Source organism: Nipponia nippon, unplaced genomic scaffold (assembly GCF_047370975.1).
Source record: "Nipponia nippon isolate SJK-2023a ecotype South Korea unplaced genomic scaffold, ASM4737097v1 scaffold_2, whole genome shotgun sequence".
NCBI lineage: Eukaryota > Metazoa > Chordata > Aves > Pelecaniformes > Threskiornithidae > Nipponia > Nipponia nippon.
In genome coordinates this window covers 104,818,157-104,828,452 of record NW_028262336.1, presented here as the reverse complement: position 1 = coordinate 104,828,452, position 10,296 = coordinate 104,818,157, and positions in this window count along the sequence as shown.

Here is a 10,296-nt window from a genome sequence, read left to right as displayed (position 1 = left end):
GACTTACAAGGAACTAAAACCCAGTTTTATGATGGAAAGTGACACTCTCTTTTCAGGCAGTGCTGCAAGTCAGTAGAAGGATGTTTTTAATTTATTTTTTTTTAACCATGCAGGTGGTCACAGTTTGCCCAGGGATGCTGTGCAACCTCCATCCCTGGGGTCTTCAGAATCCAACTGGACAAGACCCTGAGCAACTTGGTGTAGCTTCAAGAGTTGGCCATGCTTTGAGTGGAGGGTTGGACTAGATGACTTTCAGCAACCCCTTCAAGCCTAAATTTTTCTGTGATTCTATGAAATAAATGCTGGTCTCATCCTTAAACAGAGAAAACCCCCAAACCCAAAGCAATCAAAACAGTGGCCTTAAGTGGATTCCTAGGAAGGAGTAGGAACAACACACAATTCTTCTCAGAGCTCTTCTACTTCAGTTTGGTTCCTTCTTAAATACGCGGTTTAATCAGAATGTAGAAATAGATTAAATAAACCAGCTGCAAGAGTGCTGAAACACAGATCAGTCTTGAGACGATGTAAGTGATGAGGTGATGATAGATTGTTTTTTTATTTCTGTAAGAGCAGAAGCTGCAAGTAGTTTGTATAGATCAGTTGAGAGGATGCCTCCTAAAGAGAAACACTTACGTCATTTTTATTGGTCAATAGAGCAAGCTCAGCATTTTCAGTAGTTCAGCATTTTCTGGAAACAGGCCTAAATAATCCCTTTTACCAACATTGTTTTGTGGAGGCAGGCCGTGCTAGGCCTTGAAGTTGGTGAAGGGCACAGCAGCGTCACAAGCGAGGGAGGGATGAGCTGAACAGATGTACGCCGAGGCCGCCTGGCTGCGTACTCTGAGCTGTCAGGAACACACAGGCACGTTCGGCGTGACATTTCCTTCCATGCAGATGCTGCTCTGCCATATCAGGCCTCCTCACAGGGCAGCTTGTCGCCGCTGTGAATTTGTATAAGCCCTAGTACTTTTGCTTTAAGTCAGAATTCGCATCGTTAGAGGGCTGAACCTCTGTCGCTACGCGTTCCCTCCTATAGCTGTAGAAATAAACTGCTTCTCCCTGACCTGAATCCACAAAAATTAAACTGTGTGTTTATTCTGCAAGTCTTCATCCTCATTTGCAAATGATAACTGTGTTTGTGGTTAGCTATATCTTTAGTGATTTCAATTTAAAGAACTGTGGGCTTGCTTAATTTTTGTATGCACTTTCACAAAAATAATTTTCCTCAAATACCTCCTTTTTTATGCTTTAATAACATATAAATAAGTTCTACATAAGCTAGGCAATATTTGTATATATATATACGTATTTAGGTATATAAGCATCTATATATATCCAAGTTATTTAAACATTGTTCAAACAGTAAAATCATTGAGGGTTCTCAAACTGATCTGTAAAGGTTAGCAAACATGGCGGGGTGAGGCTGTGAATAAAAAATATGCGAGAATTCTCCAAAACCACTTAGTAGTATGCAAAGAAATTTCATTGACTTACACCAAATGCCAGTATGACTGTAACCTGGTTAAACATCTGATGGGAATCATGCTGTGTAGACAGAGTGCTTTTAGTCAGCAGCCCCCAAAATACTGATGGAAGCACAATAAATCACTGTTGTGTGGGTACAGCTGAATATATAATTATTCTACAGCTTGTAACAATAGTAAAAACTTTTGTGGTAGGTGAGTAGATGATCTTATCTGTGGCGATTACTTTTTTTCTGCCTTCAAACCCCATAATCATGTGCAGATAAATTGTCCTCAAGGCATGCGAGGAAATGGCAGTAACAGCTGTTTGACAAAGGTAATACTGCAGCTTTCTAAAATTATGCTAGCTACTGACCTCAGAGTGAACCGGCACTTTGTTAAGGTGCAAGAACACGTCTTCAGCGTGTACGTGCAATGTTGATAGGCTTGAACTACAAGCAGGAGTAATGCACTTAACAATGTAGACAGCAGACGAGCATGAAACATCTGTAAAGGGTAGGTGGCTCCTGAAAAGATCTTGTCTGGGATGCCCATTCCCAAAGGGTGATGGAATAACCTGGCTGTTACCAGTACAGCCCTGGGAAGGAGGAGGCTCTACCAATTCAAAGATATAGATACAAGTCCAGATATCACCCGTGCATTGCATTTGGCTGCTTGCCAGACTGCAGCCATCTTGAGCAAGGTTTTTCCCTGCCCTTTGCTGTGAGCAGTCATTTGCATGTGTGTGATCATTAAATGCTATCTATCTCCTTAATCCGCTGTATTCTTATGTTGAATAGGGGTACCCACAGAGTAAGCACAGAAAACCTAGACCATTTTATGGGACCCCAGATTTAACATTTCCTGCCTTCAGAGATGCTACAAGCATGGTCCTCAAGTCAAGCCTAAGGGAAACTTTTCTGGAAAGGGTTCAAAGTGCTCTTGGAGGTCTGCTACAGGAGGGTCAGCTGCAATGGAGATAGGTATGTGAGAACTAGGGAGACAGATGATGGACCAGCTTAAGTTGACTGAGATTTCCGTTTGTTAATTCAGCAGTACATAAAATAAGTTGACAAAAATGGTCTGAAGAGAATACTACCAGGAAAATACCTGGCTCTGTAAAGAACAGTGGTAACAAAGCTGTTCACTTGGGTGGTTTATAGTTAAATGCATCCCTGCTGGGACAGATCACAGGAAAGCTGGGCACCACAAAACTTGAGTTTTTCACATGTTGATTACAATATTGAGATTCTGCTTTTTCAGTTCAGAAGAAAAACAAATCAAAATGCTGATGGAGTATTCTATTGTTCCCCTTTGTGGCGCTTGGAATAGTGGCCACTTTATTAGATAGCAGCTATGTCTTTTCCAGAATGATTTGACATACTGTCAGACTTCAGAAAGCAGCTGAGGTGGTGAAATATATTTCTTTTTCTTTTAGCACCAAAGGTGCAATATATGCTGCTGTCAAAAAAGAGAGGCTGTTCAGGGGCAAGGACTTTGCACTTCACAAGTCGGAGTGAAATTTTATACAATTAATAAATAATCCTGAATCATGCAATTTATCCTGGTTTTTTTTGGGAGGTACACAGAAGATTAAAAATGCAAAATTAAAAATGCAAAACTAGAAAGCAATGCATCTCACACTGTATCCATAATTAAAGATTTTTTTTAATGTTCCTGATGTTTGGGAGAAACAGATGTCTGCATTCTGATTTCACTTCACCATAAATAACTTCCATTAAACTGAATAAATTTCAATAAACTGAAAAATATGTATAGCCCTAGTGAAATCAAGCCTTGCTTTTTTGCTGTTTTTTAGCAGCCAAGTGTGGCTCGGCATTTGTGATAAATTTAGTCATTTGACTGCATGTAGTCTCTTCATCTTTTAATAAGAAGCTGTAACTCTCATTCAGCTCTGTGTGTGTGTGTGTGTGCACTATTCAAAAAATAATACTGACAGAATTAGGGTCTTGTAATATACTATATCTAAGAACAACTATCATCAAGATTTTGCCACAGATGATGTGGGAGAACATCTGTTTTCCTAATGATTTAGGTGAAACAATCTGGGCCCTGCCTGTAGCAGTTCCGTCTTTTCTTCTTGTAGTCTCAGCTCTTCATGATTTGAAATTCAGGCTTATGTCCAGTTGATTGAACTAGGATGAGTCTGAGGGCTGCTATTCTGAAAGTAACAACGTGTTTTCTGGCATCTTCCTTTGATGAATCTGGTACTGGTCAGGTTTTCATAGCATCATAGAATTGTTTAGGTTGGAAAAGACCTTTTGCTGTTAAGATTCTATGATTGATTGATTCTCTATGATTATATTGATTCCAATTGTAAACCTAGCACTCCCAAGTCCACCACTAAACCATGTCCCTAAGAACCACATCTACACATCTTTTAATTACCTCCAGGGATGGGGACTCAACCACTTCCCTGCGCAGCCTATTCAAATGCTTGACAACCCTTTCAGTGAAGAATTTTTCCCTAATATCCAATCTAAACCACCCCTGGTGCAACTTGAGGCTGTTTCCTCTTGTCCTATCACCTGTTACTTGGGAAAAGAGACCGATCCCCACCTCACTACAACCTCCTTTCAGGGAGTTGTAGAGAGCGATAAGGTCTCCCCTCAGCCTACTTTTCTTCAGGCTAAACAACCCCAGCTCCCTCAGACGCTCCTCAGAAGACTGGTGAGGCTCTAGACCCTTCACCAGCTTCACTGCTCTTCTTTGGATGCGCTCCAGCACCTCAATGTCTTTCTTGTAGTGAGGGGCCCAAAACTGAACACAGCATTCGAGATGCGGCCTCATCAGTGCCAAGTACAGGGGGACAATCACTTCCCTAGTCCTGCTGGCCATGCTATTTCTGATGCAAGCCAGGATGCCATTGGCCTTCTTGGCCACCTCGGCACACTGCTGGCTCGTATTCAGCCAGCCGTCGACCAACTCCCCCAAGTCCTTTTCTGTCAGGCAGCTCTCCAGCCACTCCTCCCCAAGCCTGTAGCGCTGCATGGGGTTGTTGTGACCCAAGTGCAGGACCCAACACTTGGCCTTGTTGAACCTCATACAATTGTCCTCGGCCCATCGATCCAGCCTGTCCAGGTCCCTCTGCAGGGCCTTCCTACCCTCCAGCAGATCAACGCTCCCGGACAGCTTGGTGTCGTCTGCAAACTTACTGAGGGTGCACTCGATCCCCTCATCCAGATCATTGGTAAAGATATGAAACAGAACTGGCCCCAATACTGAGCCCTGCGGAACACCACTTGTGACCGGCCACCAACTGGATTTGACTCCATTCATCACCACTCTCTGGGCTCGGCCATTCAGCCATTTTTTTACCCAGCAAAGAGTACACCCGTCCAATCCATGTGCAGCCAATTTCTCCAGGAGAATGCTGTGGGAAACAGTGTCAAAGGCTTTACTGAAGTCTAAGTAGACAACATCCACAGCCTTTCCTTCATCCACTAAGCGAGTCACCTTGTCATAGAAGGAGATCTGGTTAGTGAAGCAGGACCTGCCTTTCACAAACCCATGCTGACTGGGCCTGATCCCCTGGTTCTCCCGCACGTGCTGCGTGATGGCACTCAGGATGATATGCCCCATAACCTTCCCCAGCACTGAGGTCAGGCTGACAGGCCTGTGGTTCCCTAGATCCTCATTCTGGCCCATCCTGTAGAGGGGTGTCACATTTGCTAACCTCCAGTCCACTGGGACCTCCCCGGTTAGCCAGGAATGATGATAAATGATGCAAAGTGGCTTGGTAAGCATTTCCACCAGCTCCCTCAGTACCCTTTGGGTGGATCCCATCTGACCCCATAGACCTGTGTATGTCTATGTGGCATAGCAGGTCGCTAACCATTTCCCCTTGGATTATGGGGGCTTCATTCTGCTCCCCATCCCTGTCTTCCAGCTCAGTGGGTTGGGCACCCCGAGAACAACTGGTCTTGCTATTAAAGACTGAGGCAAAGAAGGCATTAAGTACCTCAGCCTTTTCCTCATCCTTTGTCACTATGTTTCCCCTCACATCTGATAAAGGATGGAGATTCTCCTTAGCCCTCCTTTTGTTGCCAATGTATTTATAGAAACATTTTTATTGTGTTTTACAGCAGTAGCCAGATTAAGTTCTAGTTGGGCTTTGGCCCTTCTAATTTTCTCCCTGCATAACCTCACAACATCCTTGCAGTCCTCCTGAGTTGCCTGCCCCTTCTTCCAAAGGTCATAAACTCTCCTTTTTTCCTGAGTTCCAGCCCAAGCTCTCTGTTCAGCCAGGCTGCTCTTCTTCCCCACCGGCTCATCTTTCGACACATGGGCACAGCCTGCTCCTGTGCTTTTCTGTTTTCCTTCTTGAAGAATGTCCAGCCTTCCTGGACTCCTTTGCCCTTCAGGACTGCCTCCCAAGGGACTCTGTCAACCAGGCTCCTAAACAGGCCAAAGTCTGCCCTACAGAAGTTCAAGGTAGCAGTTCTGCTGACCCCTTCCTTACTTCTCCAAGAATCAAAAACTCTATCATTTCGTGATTGCTGTGCCCAAGATGGCCTCCAGCCGTCACATCACCCACCAGACCTTCTCTGTTCACAAACAACAGGTCCAGCGGGGCACCTTCCCTAGTTGGCTCCCTCAGCAGCTGTGTCAGGAAGTCATCTAGGAGTTACCTCCTAGACTGTTTCCGCTGTATTGTATTTCCAGCAGACATCTGGTAAGTTGAAGTCTCCCTCAAGAACAAGGCCTAGCAATTGTGAGACTTCTCCCAGCTGCTTGTAGGATACTTTGTCTGCCTCTTCATCTTGGTTGGGTGGTCTATAACAGGCTCCCACCATGATATCTGCCTTGTTGGCCTTTCCCCTGGTTCTTACCCATGAACACTCAACCCTATCGTCACCTTCATTAAGCTCTAGACAGTCAAAACACTCCCTAGCATACAGGGCTACCCCACCGCCTCTCCTTCATTGTTTTGCACTAGACAATTCTGTGAACTGGTCCTGTGCAGGAATATATGTCATATTGTGTGTCTTGTTCGATAAGGATATATGAAATACTAGTTAAGAGACATCTACTTATGTAGATTTCCTCTCCTTTTATGTTTAAGCTATGTCTGTCTTTGGATAGGTTTTGCTTTCTAATTGGAGTCCCACTGTGTGTGTGCCAGCTTACGCAGAATTTTTCTTCCTCCAGTGGGAAGTGGATAGCTTTTCCAATAGCTTTGTATTTAGAAATTACACCGTGTATTTAACTAGTTGGCATATCTGTCATGTAATTCCATCAGTTTTCCCTGCCTAGGGAAGAAAGTTGAAGAGTCACATGTCTGAATTTGTTTTGAAATACAAGCCTCTCAAACTTATGGGCAGGAGCTCAACCAGAATGATTCTAGTTACTCCCTGAGTAATCCCAAACAACAGTCTGGCTCTGCACAGCTATATATGTAATGCTCTGGATGAAATGTGGAAATAGGCTGTGGAAATCAGTTCTTCTAGTTCCCAAGTCTAGGTGCTGAGACCATCCATGGTCTTCTCAGTATCAGGGCAAATTCTGCATATGTGTCTTCAATCTCTTGGCCTTTTGGTTACCCAAAGAGGTGTTGAGTAGGATGCTTGGTGGCTCAACATCTTGAACATGCAATGATATTTATCTGAAAGTGCCTCCATGTGGCCAATGCCAGAACTCAACCAATACAGTTTGAATACTGAGTGTTCAGCTGACACTCTGTATAAACAGTATGCAAACAATTCATGGATCAAATATAATAATAAAGATATTTGTTAGACAAAGTGTTTTGTAGAAATCCTGATCTTTGGCAGGTGAATCTTAAATTGGCAAGACAATCTAGACTTCAATTTACTAATGTGTGTTTTTAACTTTATTAATTACCCCATTCAGTTAAAGGCATGTATAAACCTTTGAAAAATAAAATCTTGCATTTGTAAAATAAGTCATTCATTCACAAGGAATAGCTTGTTCACTGTCAGGTGCAATAATTGGAACCTTCAACTTGTTCTTAACTTCTCAGTTTGCTTTCAAAACAATATTTTATAATATTATAATATTATTTTAATAATAAATGGTGCATACATCTTTTTGAATCAACAGAAATGCAATTGGAACTTTTGTATCTTAGTTCTGCTCTATTCCAAACTGAAACTGAAAAAGTTTATATCTAGCAGAACTGGACTTAAGATATACTGTTACGGTATAGCTAGATGGCAGTATTCACATTGCTTTGAGAAAACACAGGGTTATTTGAAAGATTTTCAGAAAAATCTCACTGCTCTGTAACAGTTAAATGACATGGTCCTGTTTTGAAATGTGCTACATAAGAATTTCTGAATACCTAATGCATCTGAAAATCTGACCACTTCATTTAGCTGTCTAAATCGGAGATGCATAATTTCGCCCTACAGGTAATGAGTACGGAATTAGTATTTCCCTGGTGATCATTTTATCTGATTATGTGTCTACATCTTTCAAAACAGGCTAATATCATATTATAAATGATTATTTTAATTTGAGAATTTTATATATAAGATACTGCAATAAAATAAAATAAAAACATTCTTTTTACATACATACTCCATTTCCTTAAAATTTGAAGAAATATTAATGGAAAAATTGAATCTTTGCCATTGACTCAGCAGGCCTTGAATCATACTTAAAATTATCTTTTACTGATTTTCTTCAGTAGAAAACCTCTCAAACCTCATTTGTTTGATTACAAAAGCAAGTAAATAGAACACAGTAAAATGCACAAGCTATAGAACATGTCTATAATAATAGACTAGTCTGTAAACACAGTGAACAGGGAAACAGATTCGAGCTTCAAATCCCAAGAAGTTACTTTAAACAGCTTTAGAGGGAAACATAAGTTCATGATAGTATCATGAAGTGCTACAAGCTTGCTTTGATTATATAGGAGTTTTCTTCCTTTTACATACATAGCAAAATACTTATTCAACAACGTCATTCTGAATGTCCAACAAGCTCCTTCTGTCTATCCCACCAAGCCTTACCTATCTTCATCAGGCATAACCCCACCACCTCTTGCCGTGCCCTGTAAGGGGACAAGGACACCTTTCAGAACGTCACAGCATTTTTCTTCCTGCTCACTGAAGAAGTTTGTTTATCTAGTCCAGGCTACCGTGCACAGTGGCACAAGCCTTCCTGTCCCTAATGTGTCAGCCCACATGAATGTGAGCCTGGGAAGACCCGGGACAGGGGAGCCTGGGCCATGATCTCCTTCTATGACAAGGTGACTCGCTTAGTGGATGAGGGAAAGGCTGTGGATGTTGCTTACTTGGACTTTAATAAAGCCTTTAACATTGTTTTCCACAGCATTCTCCTGGAGAAACTGACTGCTCACAGCTTGGATGGGCGTACTCTTTGCCGGGTAAAAAAACTGGCCAGATGGTCGGGCCCAAAGAGTTGTGATGAATGGAGTTAAATCCAGTTGGTAGCCAGTCACAAGCGGTGTTCCCCAGGGCTCAGTATTGGGGCCAGTCCTGTTCAACATCTTCACCAATGATCTGGATGAGGGGGTCGAGTGCACCCTCAGTAAGTTTGCAGATGACACCAAGTTGGGTGGGAGTGTTGATCTGCTGGAGGGTAGGAAAGCCCTACAGAGGGATCCGGACAGGCTGGATCGATGGGCCAAGGCCAACTGTATGAGATTCAACAAGGCCAAGTGCCGGGTCCTGCACTTGGGTCACAACAACCCCATGCAACGCTACAGGCTAGGGGAGGAGTGGCTGGAGAGCTGCCTGGCAGAAAAGGACTTGGGGGTCCTGCTCAACAGCCATCTGAACATGAGCCAGCAGTGTGCTCAGGTGGCCAAGAAGGCCAATAGCATCCTGGCTTGTATCAGAAATAGCATGGCCAGCAGGACCAGGGAGGAGATAGTGCCCCTGTACCTGGCACTGATGAGGCCGCACCTCGAATACTGTGTTCAGTTTTGGACCCCTCGCTACAAGAAGGACATCGAGGTGCTGGTGTGTATCCAGAGAAGGGCAACGAAGTTGGTGAAGGGTCTAGAGCACAGGTCTTCTGAGGAGCGTCTGAGGGAGCTGGGATTGTTTAGTCTAGAGAAGAGGAGGCTGACGGGAGACCCTATTGCTCTCTACAAATACCTGAAAGGAGGTTGTAGAGAGGTGGAGGTTGGTCTCCCTAGTAACAAGCAATAGGATGAGAGGAAATGGGCTCACATTTTGCTAGGGGAGGTTTAGGTTGGATATCAGGAAAAATTTCTTCACTGAAAGGGTAGTCAGGCATTGGACCAGGCTGCCCAGGGAAGTGGTTGAGTCCTCATCCCTGGAGGTATTTAAAAGAGGGGTAGACGTGGTGCTTAGGGACAAGGTTTAATGGTGGACTTGGCAGTGCTAGGTTAAAAGTTGGACTTGATGATCTCAGAAGTCTTTTCCAATCTGAACAATTCTACGATTCTGTGATTCTATTTTTACTGATTTCACTGCTAACTGCTTTAAAAATTGTCTGTAAATGTATACAAAGTTATACATTCATTTACTAGTGAGATTGTATTCCCCAGAATTCCCCTCTCTGTGACATTCCTGTGATGAGGGTTGCATTGACATAGAGAACAACAGGGAAGCTGCTGCACTTGAAGGACTTCCCTTCTCAGTAGGAGACTAAAGACAGCGGGGATACAGATGAGAAGTCCAAGAAAGCCATGGGACTGTTCAGAGTTACATTCAACCTTAAACTAAAGTAAATTAAAGAGTAAATTAGAGTGTTCTGATGTCTTCTGAAAATCAACTCTACTACACACTTTTAAATGGTCCATGGGGACAGGATGGATGTGGCCTACATGTCAGACAGGCTGGTTCCCTGG